This window comes from Rattus norvegicus, chromosome 2 (assembly GCF_021556685.1).
Source record: "Rattus norvegicus strain SHRSP/BbbUtx chromosome 2, alternate assembly SHRSP_T2T, whole genome shotgun sequence".
In the NCBI taxonomy this organism is placed as follows: Eukaryota; Metazoa; Chordata; class Mammalia; order Rodentia; family Muridae; genus Rattus; species Rattus norvegicus.
In genome coordinates this window covers 56,074,012-56,099,611 of record NC_141535.1, presented here as the reverse complement: position 1 = coordinate 56,099,611, position 25,600 = coordinate 56,074,012, and the positions used below count along the sequence as shown (strand labels likewise).

Below are 25,600 nucleotides of genomic sequence, written 5' to 3'. Positions count from 1 at the left end.
GGAGGGGACAGGAGAGAAGCCCAGAGGGCAAGAGAATGAATGGAAATAAGCAGCTTCCTGGAATGGGAGGTGAGGAGTACCAGAGACCCCTGAAGTGAGACTCTCTCTCGGGAGTCATTAGGTGTGAGGGGCGTAGGGGGGGCGGGTAACCTGAGCCAAAATGCTCAAGAGTGGGGGAAAAGAACTCTACAGGCCTCAAATGGAGGAACAGGACTACTAACCCACAGTCAAAATTCCTGACCCAGAATTGTTCCTGTCTAAAAGATCTGCAGGGACAAAAATGGTGACTGAACAAAAGGAGGTACGGTGCTGGCCCAACTTGGGATCCATCTCATAAGGGGTAGGGATACAAACAGCCTGGCATGGCTATCCTCTGAGAGGCCCTACCAGCAGCTGACTGAGACAGATGCAGACACTTAATGGGTAACCATTAGACTAAAATCAGGAATCCCCATGGTTGAATTAGGAGAAGGATTGAAGAAGCTGAAAGGTTGAGCGACCCCATAGGAAGAGCAGCAGTCTCAGCTATCTCGGGCCCCAGGGGCTGAGTCACCAACCAGGAGCATACACAGGCTGGTCTGAGGCCCCTGGTGCCTGTGTAGCAGAGATCTACCTGGTCTGGCTGCAGTGAGAGAAGATGCGCTTAATCCTTGAGAGACTTAAGGCCCCAGGGAAGGGGGAGGCCTGGTACGGAGGAGAGCACTCTTTCTGAGGCAAAAGGGAGGAGGAATGGAATGAGAAACTGTGGGAGGGGGGACTTTGGAGGAAGAATGACTGGAATGTAAATAAAATAATTTAAATTAAAATGAATTTTTTTTTCTCTAGCTATCTTTAAGACAGTTCTCTGGTAGATTTCTTGGGATACCTGAAAGAGGACTTGGAGATTTGGAAAGGTCTTTCTGACTTATTGATTTCTTTTTTTAAAAAGGCTGACGAAATCTTTTAGTATTATGGTATTTCTGTTATCTGCACTGACCCCTAATTTCAACCTCCAGCACCATTGATGAAAAATAAATACTTCTGAATGGGCCAGGAGGGCTTTTCTGATAGTGACAGGACTTGGGCAGGACTGCCTGGAGCACCAGGCCTCATCCTTTGAGTGTGCTAATAGGTCATATAATGATTTTCTTTTCCATTACTGTTTTCCTTCATTGAGTCTCTCAGCACTTTACTCTATATCTTATTCTGAATTTCAAAACGAAAGATAAACGGGCTGTGAATGACGATCAAAGAGCTCAAAGATTACATAATCAAAGGCAGAACTCAGACCTTGAAACAAGTTTCTACAATAAACCACAAAAGCCAACAGGCTGAAAACACCGCCAGGCAAGGCAAAATCAAAATCAGATTCGTTGAAAGAAAACAGTTTTGGAATCAAGGATAAATAGATGTGCTCTCCCGGAAAGGTACAAGCACCCTACCCTTGAATGCTTAGGATAGCCCTAAGGGTAGCCCCACACATACCCGGCATACTGTCCAGATTTTCCTTTTCACAATCACTTGAGCATACAGAATGTTCTTACTTTATCCTTTTGTTTCTTTAATTGCTACTTTGAACTCTTTCTAGTCATCTTTGTCCCTACAACACAATGCTTCACAATAAATATTTATTAAACTAACTAAAAACCCTATTGGAGGCTGCCCTATTAAACACAGACTTATGAGCAGGAAGACCTACGTATATGAATACAGATTGGTTGAGATGCCGGCTTCATCGGAGGTTCATACAGCAAATTGATATTTAAGATATTTTAAGTATGTTTTGGCTACAGTATTCTAGTGACAGATGCCAATGTTTTAGCCCTCCATCTTGTTATTTTTAAGTGATTCTTTATTGTCACTGCCTTTCCTTATTCATTTAAGGTTTATTTTGTTTTAATTACATGCTGGGGGTAAGTGCATGTATGTTCAGGTGCCCATCTGCACATCAGATATCCTGGAGGTGGAGATACAAGCAATGGTAAGTTACCCGAAATGGGTGCCGGGAACTAGACTTGGGTACTCTATAAGAGCAGTTCACGCTTTCAGCTCCTGATTCACCTCCCCTTTTATTCTTACACCAAAAGAGAGTTAAAGTGAGCAGGAAGTAGCAACTACACCTCTTCTACTCAATACACATAAAAATATGTCAGCTTAGTACACCTAAATATTAACACCTTTCCCATTTGAAAATTGTAGTTATAATTCCTACTTTAAGAGTGAATGAAGATTAAAAAAAATCCTTCTGTTTCCCAAACAACCCAGCTGAAAAGATAGTTCCCACAGCATCTTCAGCTTCAGTCAGTAATCCTATGTTACTAAACTATCTCTCCACTCATTTCCCAGAGACAAAAGGACAGGGTTTTCAGACAGAAAGCACGCCACCACAAATTCTGTCACTGTTAAGTGAAGAACTGGGAGTGAGAGAAAATATGTCTATACATAACCTTCTGCTTTCAGCCCTGCTGCACATGAGACCATTGTCTGAACGCTGTAGTGACAATTAAAACAACCAGAAGAGATGTCCCACAACCACAGCGATGACCAACATCAAGGAGAGACATCTTCATGAAGCTCGTCTGAGTGACTGCTGAATTGTAATCCTTGATGTTCTTTTGTGTAGAACAAGTCCACTTAGTAAATAAGGGAGGACAAATAAACAAAATTGAAACCCTCACCAACCTCAGCAAATCCGAGCCCCACAGAATTATACCACTACCGTAGAAACTACCAATCCTCAGAGAGACCAGTAAGCACTACGAGACCTTGGCAACTGGACTGCTGTGTTTTCATCGCTTCTCTGTGTCTTGTTCTCTCTACTAATCTCCAAGATGACAGGGGATAGGGGTCTGCTGCAAAGGTAGAATAAACATCAGAACAAGAAAAGACAGCCGAGATACCATCATCAGAGTGGCTCGTGCCTTAGTAAATGGCCTGTGGTTTGGCCAATCTAAGATGATGCAAAGGAAGAAGCCATGGCTCTACAGCAGACTTTACTTCAGGCCATACCATGTGCTTTGTAGGTAGAATCCCTGCCACATAAGCAAACGGCCCAAAGGCAATGAAAACAAAATCAAAAGTTGGTTCAAATGGCATAGACATTCAGACACGACAGACCATCATCCCCTTCTACTTTGTCACTGGGTAGAACCCGAGTTCATAACCAAGGAATGATGGTGCTCACAAGATACTTGTGCAAATCTGAGACACAAGAATGGACATCTCAATGCACAGTGAATTTCTTTCTATAAATCAGCGCCTTCCAGTACTCCTGTCGTGTCTGCAGTCACACCAATCTCCTTCTCATTCAGTGGTTCCTCCCACAGCCTCCCTGCCTCTAATTCCAGTCACAGAGTATCTGACACCATCTTCTGGTTCTGTGCACACCAGAGGCACACCCACATAGGTAGACAAGACAAATTTTTAAAAAGAACGAATAAAGCATTTTTAATATGAACATGGATTTTAAATATTTAAGATAGAATTAAAAGATGCCTCATCAGTTAACGACATCTGTTGCTCTTCCAGAGAACCCGGGCTCAGTTTCCAGCACTCACATCACAACAATCTGTAACTCCAGTCCAAGAGAATTTACCACCTTCTTCTGGCCTCCAAAGGTACAAATACCTTTTTTTTTAAATATTAAGCAAAATTTATTTCATGGGTTTGTTATTGTTTCTGTTCGGGGAGAGAGATTTTCATATGCCCCAAGATGGCCTTAAACACAGTTTGAACTGAGGACAACCTTGAATGGATTCTCCTGGTTCTGCCTCCTGCAGGCTGAAGATAGAGTTGTCCACTACTACACCTCCTTTGTGTTATACTGTGGATCAAATTCATGCCTTTATGCATGCTGAGCGTGCACACTACCAACCAAACTACTCCCTAGCCCCTGACCTCCACATTTCTTTTTTTTTTTTATTAACTTGAGAATTTCTTATATACATTTCTAGAGTTATTCCCTTTCCAGGTTTCCGGGCAAACATCCCCCTAGTCCCTCCCCCTCCCCTTCTTTATGGGTGTTCCCCTCTCAATCCTCCCCCCATTGCCACCCTCCCCCCAACAGTCTAGTTCACTGGGGGTTCAGTCTTAGCAGGACCAAGGGCTTCCCCTTCCACTGGTGCTCTTACTAGGATATTCATTGCTACCTATGAGGTCAGAGTCCAGGGTCAGTCCATGTATAGTCTTTAGGTAGTGGCTTAGTCCCTGAAAGCTCTGGTTGCTTGGCATTGTTGTACATATGGGGTCTCGAGGCCCTTCAAGCTCTTCCAGTTCTTTCTCTGATTCCTTCAACGGGGGACCTATTCTCAGTTCAGTGGTTTGCTGCTGGCATTTGCCTCTGTATTTGCTGTATTCTGGCTGTGTCTCTCAGGAGCGATCTACATCCGGCTCCTGTCTCCCTGCACTTCTTTGCTTCATCCATCTTGTCTAATTGGATGGCTGTATATGTATGGGCCACATATGGGGCAGGCTCTGAATGGGTGTTCCTTCTGTGTCTGTTTTAATCTTTGCCTCTCTATTCCCTGCCAAGGGTATTCTTGTTCCCCTTTTATTTTTTTTTCAGTTACTACTGTATTTTATTGTGTTCAACCAAATCACCATGTTACAAAAATAGCAAGCTGCCATAATAAAAAATAAGGCTCCTCTATCCAGCACCAGATAGCATCATTTTACTTTCAAGCCTAGAAATTGCACACTTGTATATAAACCAACCGAAGATGAGGATTGAGAGTTCATCTTGGTGGATTTTTCCTTTGATGAATGTGAAGTGTCCTTCCTTATCTTTTTTGATGACTTTTAATTGAAAATTGATTTTATTTGATATTAGAATGGCTACTCCAGCTTGCTTCTTCTGACCATTTGCTTGGAAAGTTGTTTTCCAGCCTTTCACTCTGAGGTAGTGTCTGTCTTTGTCTCTGAGGTGTGTTTCCTGTAGGCAGCAGAATGCAGGATCCTCATTGCGTATCCAGTTTGTTAATCTATGTCTTTTTATTGGGGAGTTGAGGCCATTGATGTTGAGAGATATTAAGGAATAGTGATTATTGCTTCCTGTTATATTCATATTTGGATGTGAGGTTATGTTTGTGTGCTTTTCTTCTCTTTGTTTTGTTGCCAAGACCATTAGTTTCTTGCTTCTTCTAGGTTATAGCTTGCCTCCTTATGTTGGGCTTTACCATTTATTATCCTTTGTAGTGCTGGATTTGTAGAAAGATATTGTGTAAATTTGGTTTTGTCATGGAATATCTTGGTTTCTCCATCTATGTTAATTGAGAGTTTTGCAGGATACAGTAACCTGGGCTGGCATTTGTGTTCTCTTAGGGTCTGTATGACATCAGTCCAGGATCTTCTGGCCTTCATAGTTTCTGGCGAAAAGTCTGGTGTGATTCTGATAGGTCTGCCTTTATATGTTACTTGACCTTTTTCCCTTACTGCTTTTAATATTCTTTCTTTATTTTGTGCGTTTGGTGTTTTGACAATTATGTGACGGGAGGTGTTTCTTTTCTGGTCCAATCTATTTGGAGTTCTGTAGGCTTCTTGTATGCCTATGGGTATCTCTTTTTTTAGGTTAGGGAAGTTTTCTTCTATGATTTTGTTGAAGATATTTACTGATCCTTTGAGCTGGGAGTCTTCACTCTCTTCTATACCTATTATCCTTAGGTTTGATCTTCTCATTGAGTCCTGGATTTCCTGTATGTTTTGGACCAGTAGCTTTTTCCGCTTTACATTATCTTTGACAGTTGAGTCAATGATTTCTATGGAATCTTCTGCTCCCGAGATTCTCTCTTCCATCTCTTATATTCTGTTGGTGAAGCTTGTATCTACAGCTCCTTGTCTTTTCTTTTGATTTTCTATGTCCAGGGTTGTTTCCATGTGTTCTTTCTTGATTGCTTCTATTTCCATTTTTAATTCCTTCAACTGTTTGATTGTGTTTTCCTGGAATTCTTTCAGGGATTTTTGCGATTCCTCTCTGTAGGCTTCTACTTGTTCTCTAAGGGAGTTCTTTATGTCTTTCTTGAAGTCCTCCAGCATCATGATCAAATATGTTTTTGAAACTAGATCTTGCTTTTCTGGTGTGTTTGGATATTCCATGTTTATTTTGGTGGGAGAATTGGGCTCCGATGATGCCATAGTCTTGGTTTCTGTTGCTTGGGTTCCTGCGCTTGCCTCTCGCCATCAGATTATCTCTAGTGTTACTTTGTTCTGCTATTTCTGACAGTGGCTAGACTGTCCTATAAGCCTGTGTGTCAGGAGTGCTGTAGACCTGTTTTCCTGTTTTCTTTCAGCCAGTTATGGGGACAGAGTGTTCTGCTTTCGGGCGTGTAGTTTTTCCTCTCTACAGGTCTTCAGCTGTTCCTGTGGGCCTGTGTCTTGAGTTCACCAGGCAGGTTTCTTGCAGGGGAAAAGTTGGTCCTACCTGTGGTTCCAAGGCTCAAGTTTGCTCGTGGGGTACTGCCGAAGTCCTCTCCGCGGCGGCAGCAACCGGGAAGATCTGCGCCGCTCTTTCCGGGAGCCTCCGTGCACCAGGGTTCCAGATGACGTTTAGTGTTTTCCTCTGGCGCCTGGATGTGCACAGAGTGCAGTCTCTTCTGGTTTCCCAGGCATGTCCACCTCTCTGAAGGTTCAGCTCTCCCTCCCACGGGATTTGGGTGCAGAGAACTGTTTATCCGGTCTGTTTCCTTCAGGTTCCGGCGGTGTCTCAGGCGCAGGGGTCCTGCCGCTCCTGGGCCCTCCCCTACGGGAACCCAGAGGCCTTATACAGTTGCCTCTTGGGCCAGGGATGTGGGCAGGGGTGGGCAGTGTTGGTGGTCTCCTCCGCTCTGCAGCCTCAGGAGTGCCCACCTGATCAGGCAGTGAGGTCTCTCTCCCACGGGGTTTGGGAGCAGAGAGCTGCTGCGGGCCAGGATCCGCAGGTGTGGGACTTCCGGTAAACCTTGTTCCCCTTTTAAAGAAGGAGTGAAGCATTCACATTTTGATCATCCGTCTTGAGTTTCATTTGTTCTAGGCATCTAGGGTAATTCAAGCATTTGGGCTATTAGCCACTTATCAATGAGTGCATACCATGTGTGTTTTTCTGTAATTGGGTTACCTCACTCAGGATGATATTTTCCAGTTCCAACCATTTGCCTACGAATTTCATAAAGTCATTGTTTTTGAGAGCTGAGTAATATTCCATTGTGTAGATGTACCACATTTTCTGTATCCATTCCTCTGTTGAAGGGCATCTGGGTTCTTTCCAGCTTCTGGCTATTATAAATAAGGCTGCTATGAACATACTGGAGCACGTGTCTTTTTTATATGTTGGGGCATCTTTTGGGTATATGCCCAAGAGAAGTATAGCTGGATCCTCAGGCAGTTCAATGTCCAATTTTCTGAGGAACCTCCAGACTGATTTCCAGAATGGTTGTACCAGTCTGCAATCCCACCAACAATGGAGGAGTGTTCCTCTTTCTCCGCATCCTCGCCAGCATCTGCTGTCACCTGAGTTTTTGATCTTAGCCATTCTCACTGGTGTGAGGTGAAATCTCAGGGTTGTTTTGATACAAATACTTTTTAAACTTTGTTTAAAATATGTCCAAGTCTTGGGAGTCCATCAGCAGCTAATCATCTACCACAACAATTCTGACAACCTCCATTTGATTCCCCAAACCCACAATAAAGGAAGAAGGAGAGAAGGACAAGGATCACATGACCACACTTCTGTGGGGAATACAAAAGCTCTGGTATCAGAACTGAAGGTTACAGGGGGGCTGCAAAAGACAGTGTGAAGGCGGGGATGTAAAAGATCGGCCAAAGAGTACTAAGCTACAATTAGAGGAAGAAAAAGGACACTACTGCAAAAAAGAGTGACCAAAGTTGACAACAATGTATTGCATCTTTGAAAAGCTGGAAGGGTTTCTAAATATTCCTACCACGAAGAAATGTCAGGGATTTAAGGAGATAGGCTTCTTTAAACTGACTTCAACTTGCTTTGTACTGTATTACACAATTCAGCCTTTCACTGTCTTTGAACGGCTTCCATTTCCTCACAAATTAGAATCATGAAATTATTTGAGTGGGTTATGAATATCACTTTTTAAAATAGAAAAGAATAAAAATCAATAATGCTGATAATAATTTTATACATTTCCTTTGATCATATGATACATCTGGTGGGGATAGAAATTTTATTAGTGTTGCATCATCAAGAGTGCTTGAAAACATCACTATAACAGTGGTAAGGGAAAGGGGGAACAGGGGTGTGGACAGAAGAGAAGCCCAGAGGGCCAAGAGAATGGATGGATATATGCAGCCTCAAAGGGTGGGAAATGAGGGGACCCTCTAGAAAATACAGAGACCTGGGAGGTAAAAGGCTCTCAGGGGTAACTCACATTGGAGGTGACCTTAGCCAAAATGCCCAACAGTGGGGAGAGGGAACTTAACGAGTCCACCTATAGTAGATAAACAGGGCCTCAAGTGGAGGGACTGAATTACTAATGCACAGTCAAAATTTCTGACCTAGAATTGCTCCTGTCTAAAAGATCTGCAGTGACAAAAATTGAGAAAAGACTGAAGGAAAGGAAGTCCAATGGTTAGCCCAACTTGGGATCCATCTCATGTGGGTTAGGAGGAACACCAAGGCCTGACACTATTACTGATGTAGTGATGTGCTTACAGATGGGAGCCTGGCATGGCTGTCCTCCAAGAAGCCCTACCAGCAGCTGACTGAGACAGAGGCAGATACTTACACCCAACCATTGGACTGATGTCAGGGATGCCTAAGTCTGAGCTAGAGGAAGGATTGAAGAAGCTGAAAGGGAGGTTCAATAGACTCAACTAACCCAAGGAGCTCTTGTGAGACTTGAGTCACCAAGCAGGAGCATACATGGACAGGTCCAAGGTCCCTGGCACAGATATAGCAGAGGTCTGCCTGGTCTGCCTGCAGTGGAAGAAGATGTGCTTAATCCTCAAAAACTGTGATGCCTCAAGGAAAGGGAGGCCTGGTGGGGGATGGGGAGCAAGGGGTAAAGAAATGGGATGAGGACCTGTAGGAGGAGGGACCGAGGGGAGGGGGCAACAACTGGAATGTAAATAAAATAACTTATGAAAAAAGAAAGGGGCTAGAGAGATGGCTCAGAGGTTAAGTACACTGGCTGGTCTTCCAGAGGTCCTGGGTTCAGTTCCCAGCAACCATATCCATTGATAATGAGATCTGGTGACCTCTTCTGGCCTGCAGGTATACATGTAAGCAATAATAAATAAATCTTTAAAAAGGAGAGAGAGAAAACAAGCAGAAAGGCATTAAAAGAAATAACAGTGGGAAATCCTATAATACTGATTAAAGTAATTTTAAAGTTATTAGGCACCACCAAATTTTGTTCCAATTCATTAAAAGTTGGTATCAGTATGATAAGCTTTTCCCTACTTTCATCAAGGGTCATATAGGAAATATCCCTGCAATCTCTGCTTACCTCTATGATTGCCATCACAATCTAATGTAGCTCTGCTTATAAAAGAAAGAATAATTGGTCTTCTGTCCTTGGACATCAGCCTCTATTCTTTATTCAATAAGTCTATCTTCAAGTCTACACACACAAACAAACTTCTGAAGGACCCTAGGGTAACTCCACCCAATCTCTTTTAAAAGTGGCTTTAAGAACTATTGAATTGGGGTTGGGGATTTAGCTCAATGGTAGAGCGCTTGCCTAAAGCACAAGACCCTGGGTTCAGTCCCCAGCTCAGGGAAAAAAAAAAAAAAGAACTACTGAATTGTACTTTCTCAAACATACTCTCTGAAACATCACATTTTAGGCAACTGGTAACTTTGGTAGCTGTTCAGGGGAGAGCTTTCTTCTATCTTGATCACTTCCAGTAATATTCAGCTTTTTGGAGAAATGGCTTTCCGCAGAGCAGCCTTGCTGACCTGCTCCTTAACCACCCGGACCTCACCCTCTGTTGGGAAAAGCTAGTCTAAATCCAACAGACTGAGTAGCCATCCTGGCTGCGTCAAACGAATGCTCTGGACACTTGTTTGGACTCACTGTATCCTCTCTAGTTTCTTCATATTCAGACAAGGAACACTCCTGCTTTACAGTCCTCTCCAGATTTTTCTAAATCCATAATCTCATATAATGAGTGAATACTTCTCTACCCCCCCCAAAAGCTGAGTATTTATGAGGGTAGAGTTCAGAACTCAAAACCATGCCATCCTTTCAGCCATTATTTTAAAAAAAGGTTCTATTATAGGGTTGGAGATATAATTCAGAGGTCCAGTACATGTCTAGCATGCTCAGGGCCCCCGGTTCGAACTTTAGAAACATAATGGAAAGTTCTACTATAATTGTTTCGTTCATTAAATCCTTCTATTTTGTTTGGATTAAGGTACCCTGGAACATAATAATAAATATGACAATCCATTAATTCATTTCAAACCTTTGTTGGGTAAGCTCTAAATGTCACACACATTGCTACATGATGGCATTTTCTTATGAACAATAGATGGGCAGCTATCATAATGCCCAATCTTCCACAGGACAGTTACATGAAGGTCACCTGTAAACTTGAAAGCACAGTGCGAAACAAATATGTTTACATACATTAACTGGGTGCAATTTTGTTTTAAAATTCTCTGGCTTTGCATAAAATATTCTTTTAACCCAGCATTACTGGTGTGTGGTGTTGAGAAAAGCACAGCTGACAATATCTACATAGCCAACTGCAAGACAAAAAACACTTTGTGAACATAGCTGAATTAAGTTAATAAAGATTAACTGAAATATCATGTTTCCTCTCAAATGAAGAAGTTCTGAATGTCCACACCGTTACAAAGTGAGAGTACAGACGATACAAACATGAGAATGACCTGACCTTATTGATCTGACTCTCAGCTTCCCTTAAACAGACTTCGATATTCCTGGGCAGACACAGCTGCCACACGTTTGGTTCTTTCATAGTAACCACAGAAGGCCCGTACCACAACACATTTGCTTAGTGAATAAAATCTGACGTGCGCTTGATTCTCTGGATAATACTCCGTGGCCCCCTCTGAGATAAACAGAGTGGATACTAGTTTAAAGTGACAGTTAAGTCCCAGTTCAAAGAGAAGAATCACCTGCTTGTCCAGCTATAAGCCTCAGTTACAAACATTCTGCATTTCAATTACTTTTAAGGCAAGAAATTCTAGAACATTCTCACTTAAGTGCCAGATTTCACCTTATTCTGTGAATAAGCAGAGCAAGTGTAGACTCTGAGAAATATTTCTTGTTTCACCTCTTTACAGGATCTCCGGAGAGCAATGATCCTTAGAAAAGGAGATGTCTTTGAAAGATGAACATGAGCACTATGTAAGCTTGCCCTATAGAGACAACGACACCAGGAAAGTTGACTAACTGACAAGTCTCAAGTGACAATAGGATTTGGAAAGAACCTTTCACATAAATCCTGATGGTTCTCAAAGTCTAGCAGGTGAATAAACCGTATGCCGGTTACATCCAGAGATTTAGGGAGATAATCAGATCACATCTGTTAATAACTTTGAGCTCCACAGAAACGGATGCCAGAGAAATTCCTGACATTGTTAGAGGAATGTCACAGAGGCCAGAAGGTAGAACAATTCCTCAACATTATAATTCCAGAGAAATTATCTTCGCATTGGTTTCTGTTTCCATCACACACACACACACACACACACACACACACACACACACCCCATATACACACACACAGACACACACACACACTGTAACATTTACCAACTTGTGCCCTAACAGCAGCTCTGGAAAACTGAAAAGGGAGCAAGGCTGATGATAATGGTAACATGTAGCAGTAATTTAGGGAAATGTGTGTGTGTGTGTGTGTGTGTGTGTGTGTGTGTGTGTGTGTGTGTGGTATATGGTATGTATGGTGTGGGGGGGTATATGGTATGTATGGTGTGTGTGTGTGTGTATGTGTGTGTGTTTAACAGAGAATAAAATAAAAAACAAACTATGTCATCTTTATTTGCATAAATAACGTTCAAATGAGGATGCTGAGGGATGGTCTCATTAGTCTAGTGTCTAATTATGGTTGGACCTGAGAGTGGCTTCCCCAGTTCTATCACAGCTCAACACATTCTGGATGCCCTTAAGAAAACATCTAAGCAGTCTACTTCCCAGAGTTAAGATAATGCCCACCCGGTCCTAGAAGTCCAGAATTAGAGATTTCAATACAACCATAGAGAAAATCTAAATATGGGTTTCCCCTCAAGGTACTCTCAAGAACAGAATTGCCGGGGCTTACATAAGGATGTGTACCCCTAGCTCAGTTCTCATAGTATGGTGGCCTGCTGCTGTTCCTTCTTCTTCCCTTCATGTTTCTTTACCATCTAACTTTTTATCTGAAAGTGACAAGTCACTAACCTCTCCAATTTTTCATTTCTTCACTAGAAAAATTGATGGAGATGTTGGAGGTGGGCTACATCTAGATAAAACCACTCCTATGCCCTTACAGAGACTCTCATTTTTTTCCGGAAACAAAGGAACAAGTTCCATCCCCACACCCCGCCTATCCTGGCAGAGTATGGAGACCAAGGTGAGAGGAGACTGAAGCATAGACATCAAAAGCAAGCTCCAGCTGTTGCTACAACAAAGAGTGATTGTAGTGTAATCAGAGCCATCCAGCCTCCATAAAACACTTCATTTACCCATAATACTCATTTCAGCTCCTTCCCAGTTTCGTTCCTCTGTCCTCAACTTGGACATACAGGGGCCAAAGAGACTCACCCATTTATGGCCCTTAAGCCATTGCTTCCATGTTTTTAGACCTACATAAAAAGCATAAAACATAAAGCTAGAAGGGTTCTAGCGTCCTCCCAAACAATAACCAACCACGTGACCTCTATCCCATCATCAAGGCCATGCAATGAAACTTTTGGTCCTTATAAACTTTAACACCCCTTCTGACTTAGGAAACATCTCTAGTTTTCTAAAACGTTCAATTCTTTTCATACCCCTTACCTTCTGCCTTCCTTAGCTTTGTGTTCCTAAGCTCCTGCTTACACAGTCACCAGAGACAGAAGAGCCAATATTAAGAAGCAAGAATTCAGGGTTGGGGATTTAGCTCAGTGGTAGAGCCCTCGCCTAGCAAGCGCAAGGCCCTGGGTTCGGTCCCCAGCTCCGAAAAAAAGAAAAAAAAAAAAAAAGAAGCAAGAATTCAAGGTCTTATTACATACAAAATGGGTGAGAACTATTTTTCCTTATTTACTTATTCATAAAATGAGATGGATAATAGTATCTGCCTTAAAAGGTTGTAAGGATTTTAGGGCGTGCTGCATGCCCAGTGTTTCACACACACATGCGCGCACACATACACACACACACACACACACACACACACAGTTACTCAAGCATTTACTATGCAATAGACTCTGAGACTGAACACTGTGAAAAAGAAAGTGTCTGCCTGTGCAGGTTGCCAGCTAGGGAGGTGGCAAGCTCTTGAGCAAACTGTAGCTAGAGAATGAGAGTGATAAGGGGAATGTGGGGGTGATACAGAGATATAGTGGTGAGCAACACAGTGAGGACAGAATCCTGCTGGTAATATAGCTGAAAAACTTCAAGTGGAACGAGGTCCAGGGAAAACTGAGAATGAGTCAAAGCAATGTTAGGGAAGGACTTTGAAAAGAAGCTATAGTGGTTCCCAACCTATGGGTCAGGACCCCTTTGGCAAACCTCTATCTGAAAAAATATTTATATTACAATTCATAACTGTAGAGGTATTTTAATTCAGTAATGTGGCTGTTCTGGCCCGGGATCACACCCAAAGACCTTCCAGGTCTGTGTGATCTGGCTGGAATACAGACACACCTTTAATCTCTCTGACTGGAATACAGACAGGACGTTAGTACACACCTTTAGTCCCAAACAATGTAGGTAAAGTTAGTTTGTAGAAGGAAGCAGCCATGTTTGAAAATGGTGTCTACTGAAGGGAAGACAAAGTGACAAGTTAAAGAAAGATTTGACAGAATGAGTCAGAGATAGGATACACCCAAGTCTCATGAGAACAGACAGGAAAAAGAGGCAACTTAAAAGAGTAGTGCAGAGTGAGTCAGGAGTGGAGAGCAGTTCAGTGAGTGCAGTTCAGTGAAGTTTGGTACAGTTCGGTTAAATACAGCTGAGTTCAGGCAATTTTATTCAGTTCTATTCAGTCTGTGCAGCCAGTGCAGTTCTGTTCATGGAATTCAAAGGCAGTTTTTCCAAGCAGAGCAATTCAGGGAGAAGCCAGAGGAAGCCAATTTAAATCAGTCAGCTTGGAGAGGAGTTTTTGAGCCAGAACAGGTGAGTTGAACCAGGCAGCCAGAGCTCAGAAAGAACTAGAAAGGGCCAGGTTATTCTTGGAGTCTTGGAGATAACAATTACATCTGAAAATCAAAGTTACTTTTTCACATAACAGTAGAAAAATTACAGTTATAAAGTAGCAATGAGAATAATTTTAGGGTTGAGGGTCACTACAACATGAGGGTTGTGACATTAGGAAGGTTGAGAAACACAGATTAAATCTTAAAGGGATTACAATGGCCAGAGACCTTGAGTATGAGAGAAGTAGGCAAAAAAGGGGGGGGGGCCGAAGGAGGCTGCTGTCCTCTTAGGCAAACAATCTTGCAAATGTTAGTTGATGTTAATAGCTCTGCCATGGGGATTTAATACACGCTAAACAGAAACTCCTTTTTCATTGGAACCCCTCTCTCCAGTCTTTCCTATTCTGTTGTCATAGTAATTCTACTCTGATGACTAATATTTGAGGTTTTGGGGGGACTTTTCTCCCCTATGCCTTCCATTCCTACTGTCTGTGCTGAAGATACAACTTGTAGCATTTCAAGTTTTGGGGACTTCCTTCTAACCTGTATTCTTGTTTCCCTCCCCATGGTTTCCACACAACCCTTCTAACCTCATGCCTGAGTTATTGCAGTAGCCTATTTACTAGATTCTTATCATTTTTATCAACTTAAAGGAGTCATGCCCTTACATTAAACATCACAAAACATTACTTTATGAATGAATTTTAGAAAGGCTTATAAAAGATCAGAGGCCTCTGACCAACTTTGAGATAACACAAGATTTCTAAGTCCTTTGAGGTGTTGTCTTCTACTCATACACTGGCCTGAGTGTGGGTGTGTAGAGAAACATCCATTCTCTCCACACCGTCTTGCCCTCTTGAAACACTTAAGACTCATTCCGAAAAGTGTTTATCACTCTGGAGACCAACTCACTATGAGCTGTACTTTTTGAACTAAATCAGAGTATTCAAATACGCTTGCATGGTTGAGAGCTACTGCATGATACATTCTCTCCTGCTAGTTCAGTGCCAAGGACCCCTGCTATCCTTCATTCCCTGATCCTATCCTATCACCTCTGCCCTGTAGATTCATTAATTCTGTCTCTCCCTGTCTGCTCCTTATTTCACCCTTCTCAAGTTCTTTACAGTATTATCAGTTTGGATCCATTGTTTGGGGCCATAAGGAAACTAGTGGAAGTCACATAATAGTGACCTCTGATATACTTTAGAACAAAAACAACTAACAAGAGCTAGTCAAGCTACTACGAAAGTCCATCAGAGGGAAGGCAAATCTGCTCCTATTGGAGATGCTAACAGTCATTAGAGAAATGAATTCAGACTTCCAACATGGCCCACAAATCTCTTTTGCTCTATGGGAATGAAGAATTTTATTTCCACAGCCTCTTACAAACTGGCAGAAAGACAAACTTTCTGAGGCCTGGTGTTGGCTTCTATGCTCTCAGGCAGCTACCACCATTTAGAGAGTTTATCACTTTAGTGAGTGTAGAGTGCTGTGTTCTCTTCTGGTCTTGAAATAAAGCAGTTACTATAGATGTATTTTCTATGTAACCGAGTATTATTTGTCCTCAGTCACAAAATATGGACTTACTCATTTTATCGCATTCTCCACTGAATGTAAGTAAGTAGTAAGTTCAGTGAGTAGACTGAAATCACTGTTTCTGCCACTGAAGGTCTTATCCTGAGCTCAGATTTATGTGATGTCATACAGATCCCTGGGAAGGTTTCCACAGCACTTACACGGTACCTCATATGCATGCAATTGGCATACACCACTGACAGGAGGGAAAGTGTTAAAGATTGACAAAGGGTTGCTGCGATCTGCCTGAACATTACTGTGCATGCCCTGCCCCCTGGCCACAACAAAACCTTGCTGCCTATATTCTGAAAGGAAGTCTGAGGGTGACAACGTCTTATCTGACCATGAGTAGAAGAAACTTGATGACAAATACTTTTTTTTTCTTTTTTGACGATGTCGTCTCATAGAGCATTAGGTTTAAGGAGCCAGAAAAGAATATAAAGAAGGGATCTTCTTGTTTTATGACAAGTGTTTTCCTTGCATTGGTTATGAAAGTGGTTGAGGTCTCCTTTGGTAAGAAATTTGCAATGACTTTCAAGTTACTATTTCACAGCTGGCAAAACGGATAAGGCCTTCTCCCCACCCTTACCTAACCACAAAACATAAATTATTGAAACCGCCTAGTATGGCACTGAACATTTGCTTGCGATTAACAAAGCTATAGGCTCAGAATGTTAAAAATGTTCTTGTGACCCCCATACTCAGAGCTTGAATGTTTCATGATGAAGACAAAGTTATATGTTATACCTCTATATAGCTTCTTGAACTCCTTCAAAGGCCGCATCATATCTCCAAACATACTAACGCAAAGCAAGCTCCCTCAGATGGCAAGTTATCAGGAGCCTCAATTATAATACTACTTGCCCTAATTAATAATTTTCTGATTGCTGAACTTGTGGTGAGTGTCCTAATATATTTTCTTCCTGCTCCTGATATTGCTCTTTCTCAAAGAAAGATAAGATTATTATAATAATCAATATTACTTCTCCATCTACACCATTGGATAACACCTTTCTTTTTTGTTTGTTTGGGTGTTGTTGATGATGTTGTTTTGGTTTTGAGAGTGTTTGTTTTATTTTATTTTGAGACATGCCTTCTCTATGTAGTCCTCACTGTCCTTGTCCTGGAACTTACTCTGTAGACCAGACTAGCCTTGAACATACAGAGATCCACCTGCCTCTGCCTTCCAAGTTCGAGAACTAAAGGCATGGACCACCACCATCCAGCAGATGCCCCCTTTCTAAATGCATGTGGATTGATTGCTGATCCTCTCTCTCCCTCTGGCATTCCCCACCCCCACTGTTCATAGACATTTAAAATGAGTCAGCAAGAGCACTGGTGCACTTAAGGCAATTTGTGATCCAGTTCATAACTTATGCATTAGAGCCTAGAGGAGCTTAAGTACTTAACTCCTACTTTACGATAAAAGAGTGTGTAATGGCATCTCTCATCTTTCTCTGATTCAACTTGCTCATTCAGCTCGTTGCACATCGAATAGGTTCTCAGTCAACACCTTAAACCCTAAATGTGGAGCTACAATCAAATATGTGTGGTTATCCAAAGGGCCTTATCTCTAGATCCAAGGCAAGGCATTGTTTATAAGGAAATATACAGGGAAAAGAAGGAAACACAAAGGAGGACGTGAAACAACAGGCTCGCGGTTTGGGTCTTCTAGACTAATAGTCAACTATTTCCCAAATTTTCTATTTGTATCTTTGAGATTCTCGCATAAAATACAAACTTTTCTCTATGGTGTTTCACTGGGCACATTAACTACACATAAGGGTACACCCCACGCCCAGCAGTGGATGGACAACACAGAATGAACCCAGTGGTACTTTTGTAGACATCTCATCTCATACAGCTTTGTTTAGACATTTTTGACATATGAGTATTTTGCTTTTATGTTATGATTTCTGATTTTGTACCTATACAGGTTTCCTTTGACTGTGTATGAGTGCGTGCACGGTTCTTGCGATTCTTCTTTGGCTTGCTGTTTTTGTTGTTGCTGCTGTTTTGAGTTTTTTTTTATTCTGGTTTGTTTGTTTGTTTGTTTGTTTGTTTGTTTTCCCAAGAGAATAAGAAGGCACATGAAACCGGAAGGGGTGGAAACCGTTATCAGCATATATTGTATGGAAAAAATCATTTTCAATTTAAAAGAAACAACTCCTTCCCTTCACTTATATTCGGGGAAAGAGAGGTCCAAAGAAGCTGAGCAATGAGTATAGAAGTCTGAAGAAGCCACACATTTTCAGAACTACTAGTAAACCCTTGGTGATTCATCTTAGCCATCAGATGAGGCTACACAATCTTCACAGGCTACATCTGCCATCAGTCAAGATCCATGAGTCCATCTCCCTTGGAATTTCGTGTACCTATATGTGGGAATGTAATTTTTCAGTTGCTGCAAGTTGCCCTGAGGATGCTGGGATGTTACGATGCCCACGCTACAGGTGACCTGCTGCTTCCAAGTTCAGTCCCTCGTGCTAGGCAGCTTGTATCTAAGGAATGCTGAGAAGAGTCTGTTCTGTGCTTCTCAGGTGTCTAAAATGATTCCTTTCTAGGAACCTATAACCAATCCTGCCTAGACTTCTCTGTAGCCAGCTCAATTTCTGCGTGTCAGCCAAACGTAATACTTGCTGTTCAAGATGTGGGGAGAGGCCAGTTCTGGATTCATTGATGCTTACAGGCAGATCATTCTCAAATTTGGTTTGGAGAAGATGTCTTAATTCCTAGATCAAGAGCTTCCTTTCTTATGAAATACTATTTATCAGTGAAATGGTTCTGGGGTTTTGGTTTCATTGTGCAGTATGCAGAGCAGAAGAGTAGAGGAAGGTACAACCACTTCAGCTAACAATAAAAGCATCAGGTAAATTAGCACCGGCAATGTTAGTGATGGACACTAATCCTTCTAAGCACTTTTCAGCAGCCACCTCATTTAATCCTGAAGCGATATTAAAGTAAGCACTAATGCAATACCATTTCACAGACAAGAAACTGAGACACAAGTATCTTCAACAACTTGCTCAGAGTTGTTACAGCAAACAAACTTAAGACCAAGATTGCATGCCCAGCAGCTGCATCTTTTCCACTGTATACCTAACACAAGAAATTTGGGGGGTGGGGAGACACAGAACTTTTTTTTGTTGTTTCAAGTTAGAGAATTTTGGAGTCTGAGACAATTATTTGGATGACAAATTAAGTAAGTCAAGACTGAGTTAATCAACTGATAATTTTTATAATCTAATTCACAGCTTTATTAAAACTGAAAAGATCCAGTTAAATGAATGAGAAATGTTCCATATCACATATCCTCAGTGATAAACTAATTCACCATCTCTCTATCATGTGCACGGCTCTCAAACAATGCCATGAGTTGGGTAAGGTCGTTTTGCCTTGTTCATAAAAACAAGAATCAGATAAAAGAGAAAAAGAAAGAAAGAAAGAAAGGAAGAAAGAAAGAAAGAAAGAAAGAAAGAAAGAAAGAAAGAAAGAGCGAGCACAGGCAATGCATGCTATATGTCAAATTGACAATCTGACAATAAATACATTTTTTAATTCTTCTAGAAATAGTTGAACATTCGACATTCCATGTATTAAAGATTATTTTTAATTTGAAAATGATAAAAAGTAAAAATCTCAATCGTTTTTATAAGTTTTATTATAGTTATGGCAATATTGTTTTTTCTGAATTTAATGAAATGAAATGAACACCTTACTAGATGCTTATCTTAATTAAATATTTTTATGAAATTTAAAAGATTATGAATTGGATACCAGGTAAATATTTCCTTTGTTACTAAGTGGCAACCTCAATTAGAGCTTCATTTTGTTTAATGTTTACACTTTCTTTCATCATTTTGGTTTTTCTTCCAAAAATAATAAAGGAAGTACCATAAATCCCTTTGACTATAAATTGTAGAAAGGTTTCAAAACAAACCACTCAAACATGAGAAATGCAAGCAATTTTGACAAGTTAATTCTCCGACGCTGCAAATGCATGACTTCTCTGACGACACGCCATGCATTCACTGTGTAGCATAAAGTCAGTTACACTTCAAATTGCCCATTTACTCTTCTTATCTAGTTTTCTCCATTTGCATAATGTGTTGGTAATCACCCTCATTCTTTAGTGAGCTATCCCCAGTTAATTTCGGTCTCAGGATTTCTTATTCATTCATATCCTCAATTCATTTTCACTGGGTTCTGTCAGAATAATAAAGAGCCCTGTAAGAATTGTCTTCCCGTGGGCTGGATTGGGCTGCCCACTCTCTGAAGTTGAAGCTGGGAGTCCCAACTTCAGAATGCGACTACCAGTAAAGAGGGAAAGGTTCCCACGGGAGTGAGCAAGGTGACGTGTGTTAGGGTCGTGTGTAATCCAGTCTGACTAGTATCCCGACAAGAGGCAGGTTCTCTGGGAACACAGAAACTACAGAAGCATGAGATAAGGCGGTAAGAGTCTGGCCATCTGTATAGCACAGGGATGTGTCTAAATCTTACCTTGCCAATAGCCTTTTAAGACTTGCAGCTTCCACAACTCTAAGGAAGTCTGTTTACCTTGCTTAACCCACCTTGTGTGTGGTATGTTATTTTGGCAGGACAAGCAGACCATGGAGAACCTTGCTCAGCTCCCCCACAGAGCCAATTCCATTGAAGCACAGCTCGAGAATTCAGGGTGATGTCTTCCTTCTCATTTTTCACCTTTTCGTTCACAAATTTTCCCTTCTCTAGTCACTCCTACATAAATGTAACCTCATAAGATGAGCGAAGTACATCAGTTCAGAAACACATGGTCAAATCTTGATGATGGGTTTATTTTTAGCAGGGAGAGGACAGGAAGTGGAAGATAATGAAGAAACCTTATGGAAATAGACTTCTGTGTTGCTCCAGAGTTTGGTCAGAGAAGCTCCTTTTTTGCAGTAGGTATCGTTTAATTCAGAGACTCATAACTGGGCAACGTATCCAGGATACGTTAACAATGAGGGCTCAGCTGCGAGTGAATCGTCTGCTGGATCAACTGTCCACTATGGAAGGATCAGGCAACAGGGTCCGAGAAGGAGAGGAAAGAACGCAAGAGAACCGTGAAGTGCTGCTGACTTCCGGACACAGCATGACAGATGCAGACAGTACTTATGGTGCCTGCGCAAGACCAAACCGGTCAAAATTCCAGCATACATGGGAAAGTAGCCCTGAAATCCCTACCGTTGGTGGAGTAGTTCTTGGCAGCCGGTGGTTGCTGAGCACGGGAGTCACTCTCCTTTAGAACCTGGCCACCGGTAGGTTGCCATGCCCCAGTGAACAGCCCTACATTCCATGTACTCATTGGACTCGGAATTATTGATAACAACAACAAGAAAAAGAGAGCATAGAGTTGAAAAGAAATGGAATGGGGACATGGGGGGGAAGCAGTAGATTGATAGGACCAAGATACATTGAATAAATGTGTGAAAATTTCAAAAAAATGAGGAAAATATTTTAAAGGCAAAAAATAAATAGAGGTTCAGGGGAAACATTTGCAGCTGGTGGATACGTCGAAAGCATTAGCTGTAGTGACGATTACACAAGTATTTGTCTTCAAGTTCACTGTATTGTATACCTTAAATGTAGACAGTTCTTTTAGATGTCAGCCTAGCTTGGTCCAATTGTTTTGGTTTGTTTTGCTTTGCTCTGTTGCTTCCTTTTTGTTTGGTTGTTTGTCATGGCATTTTTACTCTATATTTACTTATTATTTTGTAATTTCATACATTTACACAATGTACTTAGATCATATACAACTCCTCCAAAGTCCCGCTCACCAGCTCTTCAAGTCACAACCTGTGTTAACTCCATGACTTTTTCTTTTCTTTTCTTTTCTTTTTTTTTTTTTTTTGAGATAGGGTTTCTCTCTGGATAGCCCTGGCTGTTCTGGTACTCACTCTGTAGACCAGGCTGGCCTCACCCTCAGAGATCCACCTTTCTCTGACTCTTGAGAGCCAGGATTAAAGGTGTGCACCACCTTTTCCTTTTTCTTTTTCTTTTTTTAATGACCCATTGAGTTCAATTAGACTGCCCTATCTATGTGCATGGGTATGAGGCCACCCATAGGAGTATGGGAAACCTACCATAATCCAGTTTTCTTCAAGAATTAAATTTGCTTTTTCAAAATTGAGCTGACTGTGCAGCCCAGGTTAGCCTCAAACTTGTAATGCCTCTGAGCAAAGGGATTACAGGAGCAAACCACCACATCCAACACACAATCTAATCGCTTTAAACAGATAAATGGATCGTTTTAGAAGGCTCTGTGGAACTCTGCTGCTGCCTCCTCACACCGTGCAGACGTCCCCCACCCTGACACAACGTAGCTCATTCTTTTTGAAGTCAGTGACTAACCTGTGCCTTCAAGATTACTTTCTATTGCTGTGATAAAGGCTCTGACTAAAAGCAACGTGGAAAGGGAAGAGGTTATTTGTCTGACAAGTCCACATCTCAGTCCATCACTGAGGGAATTCAAGCAGGAACCTGGGGTCAGAAACTGAAGCGGAGACCGTGGGAGAAGGCTACTGACCTGGTTTGCTGTTTTTCCACAACCCAGGCCCCATCCATTGTGGGCTCAGCACTCTCACATCATTAATGAAGAAAAGGCTTATATCTTCGCCTACAATCCAGGCTGATAGAGACATCTCCTCAACTGAGGTCCACTCTTACCAGATGCTATTGACACCTAGAGCAGACAGAAAAGCAACCGGCCCAACAACATTGGCATCTGCCAGCCAGAGAAGGACGCGCCAGCCTTGACTCCTGATAGTTTTCCCTAAAGTCCTCGTAAAAGCCTCACAGAATTGCTTAAACATTAGATAAGTACAATTCAGATTTATTTGTTCCTGACACAATGTGGCAATCCTTGCAGTTGAAAATTAAACTATAGTATATTTCCCCTTCTGCTTCACAAAGCAATGGCCTGTTTCCCTGGTGGGTAATCAGAGGCCAAAGGGTGGGTAATTTGTCATAAAGGAGAAATGGGAATATTGCCAAGAGTAACAAAGTGGCAATGATATGGTAGCTCTTGCTGCACTGGTTTAATTAAGGTAGAACTAATAAACTTCACCCCTGACTCACAACAGTGTGAGGTCAAGTTCAGTCTCCTCTCTTCAAGGGGACCAGTCAGATCTCAGGGACACATGGGAAGTAATCAATACCTCAACAGTAGCCTTTTTCTGGCCAAGAGCTGTACTCTTAGGAACTAAAAAACTAGTGTGTCCCAATTTGGTAGATTTCTTTAAGCATTTGTGGCATTTCATACAGTCACACTAATTAATGTAGGCCATACTAAAATAAGTCAGGGCCAGTCTCACACAAAGATGAAAAGACATTAAGTACAAGTTATATGTCTTTCTAAGAAGAAATAATTTTTAGATTATGTCTCACAAGGGGAGTGTGTGTGTGTGTCTGTGTGTGTGTGTGTGTGTGTGTGTGTGTGTGTGTGTATTATAGTTATATATGAAACTTTCTGTGCCCACTCTTACAATCATATAACACCCAGGTCCATGTAGTGACTTGTCGGAAACAGCAAGAGGAGAGGTAATAGTACAAATAAATAGGTGAGAAGTTTTCTCTAGCGTCGTTCTGTTGCTGTGATAATACACAACAAAAGCAACTTTAAGGGGAAAGAAATGATTCAGCTTACAATTCTGGGTTATACTTCAGAGGTTCTCAACCTGTGGGTCTTGACCCCCTTGGGATGTCCCATACCAGATATCCTGTATATCAGATATTTACATTACAATTTATAAGAGTAGCAAAGTTACAGTTCTGAAATAGCAACAAGATGATTTTATGGTTGGGGGGGGGGGTCAACCCAGTGTGAAGAATAATATTCAAGGCTCACAGCATTACGGAAGCTGAGAATCACTATTCCGTCACATCCAGGAATTCAAGACAGGAAAGTGAAATAGCTGGTCATGCTCAGAGTCCAGAGCAGAGGAGATAGTAAATGTCTGCATGTCCATGTGTGTTCAATCCACTTTCTATACTTAAATGGTCTCAGACCCAAAGCTCAAGAAACAGTGCCACCCATAGTGGACTTAGTCTTCCCACGGTAACCAATATAATCAAGAAAATCTCCCAAAGACATGCCCACAAGCCAACCTGATCTGGACAATCCCCGAGAGTCTCATACCACGTGTTTCTAGCTTGTGCTGCCTCAACAGTAAAACTATCACAGAGTTCATACGTCTTTCTCGATTGATAAATTTGTTTTACAGCTTCAACCTTACATATCTAAAAGGGGTGGTTTGGACCATTTAAACAAAATGAATCAAAAGTCAGTGCTTAAAAATTAAATTTAAATTTTTATATAAAATGCCATGCTTCTTGATTTTGGTGCTAGTTATAAAGTTGTGTTTCTCTCACGAGAATCCATCAGGCAGAGTTCTTGTGTTGTGTGAATATTTCTGTAAATGACTAATCCTTTGAAAAATGTAATCAATTTCTAAGCCAAAGCCTTACTGTATGTTACAGTACAATATTCTCATGACATGTCTAACATTTTGATTCATTTATTTTGTGTTAATTTTTTATACATGTCATGCAACACCTGTGCAAGTCAGAGGACAACTTTTGGGATCCCAGGGATCAAATTCAGACTGTCCGGTATATTAGTTACATAGCTGAGGTGTGATTAAAAAAAAAAAAAAAAACCCGGCATATTGCAAATTAGGAAAGAAAGGGCTTTTTTTTGGCTTCCAGTTCCAGAAGGGATATAGTCCATCAGAACAGAGACCGCACGGCAGCAAGAAACCTGCAGTGAGGCCACACTGGCAGACAAAAAGCAGACTGATGACATTTCATCTGCACTCAGGAAGTGGGGTGTCAGAACAGGAAACAGAGTGTCAGAACCGGAAGTAGGGCCAGGCTATAAAACCACAAAGCCTGTCCTCGGGTTACAGTACTTTATCCGTCTCCTAACAATTTCATAACCTTCCCAAATAGCCCCACAGGTTAGAGACCAAGAGGGCAGTTTATATTGAAACGATAGCATCAGGTGTTTCACCCTCTGCCTGACTGACTTCTTGCCTTTCAAATTGACCACTGAAGTGTTACTAGCCTGAGAGGTGCTGCTTTTTGAGACTATAAACTGAAGCAAGATTTTTGGAAAACAGTTTGTGAGTTGATACTTGTTTAAAGCTTTTAAAATACTCCTGGCTGGTCTGGTAATTGCATTTCTCAGAATCTATCTCACAGAGTGTGAGCTAGTCTTGTGTCAACCTGACACACAAGCCAGAGGCATCTGAAAGGAGGAAAACTTAATTGAGAAGATGCCTCCTTAAGACCCAGTCGTAAGACATTTTCTTAATTAGTTATAGATGAGAAGGGCCCAGCCCATTGTGGATGGTGCCATCCCTGGGCTGGTAGTCCTGGGTTCTATAAGAAAACAGACTGAGAAAGCCATGGGAGCAAGCCCAGTAAGTAGCATCAATCCCTCCATGGCCTCTACATCAGCTCCTGCCTCCAGGATCCTGCCCTGTTTGAGTGCCTGTCCTGACTTCTTTCAATGATAAATAATAATATGAAAGTGTAAGCCAAATAAATCTTTCCCTTTCCAATTTGCTTTTTGGTCGTGGTGTTTCATTGCAGCAATAAACACCTAAACTGAGTCAGAACTCATCAGCCAAAGACAGAAAGCTATAGAAAGAACCACTGAAGCTCCACCCATAAAGTCATCAACACAACTGGGGACAGTGAAAGACCACAAGGCTT

At 41.6% G+C, this 25,600-nt stretch overlaps 1 long non-coding RNA gene across 1 annotated transcript; it reads left to right on the top strand.

Annotated features, from left to right (window-relative positions):
- Positions 1–22,778, top strand: LOC147996098 (uncharacterized). Its single transcript, XR_015671149.1, has 4 exons — positions 1–69; positions 1,864–1,960; positions 3,508–3,596; positions 20,688–22,778. It is a non-coding gene; the product is annotated as an uncharacterized LOC147996098 (long non-coding RNA).
- Positions 22,779–25,600: the final 2,822 nt, after the last annotated feature.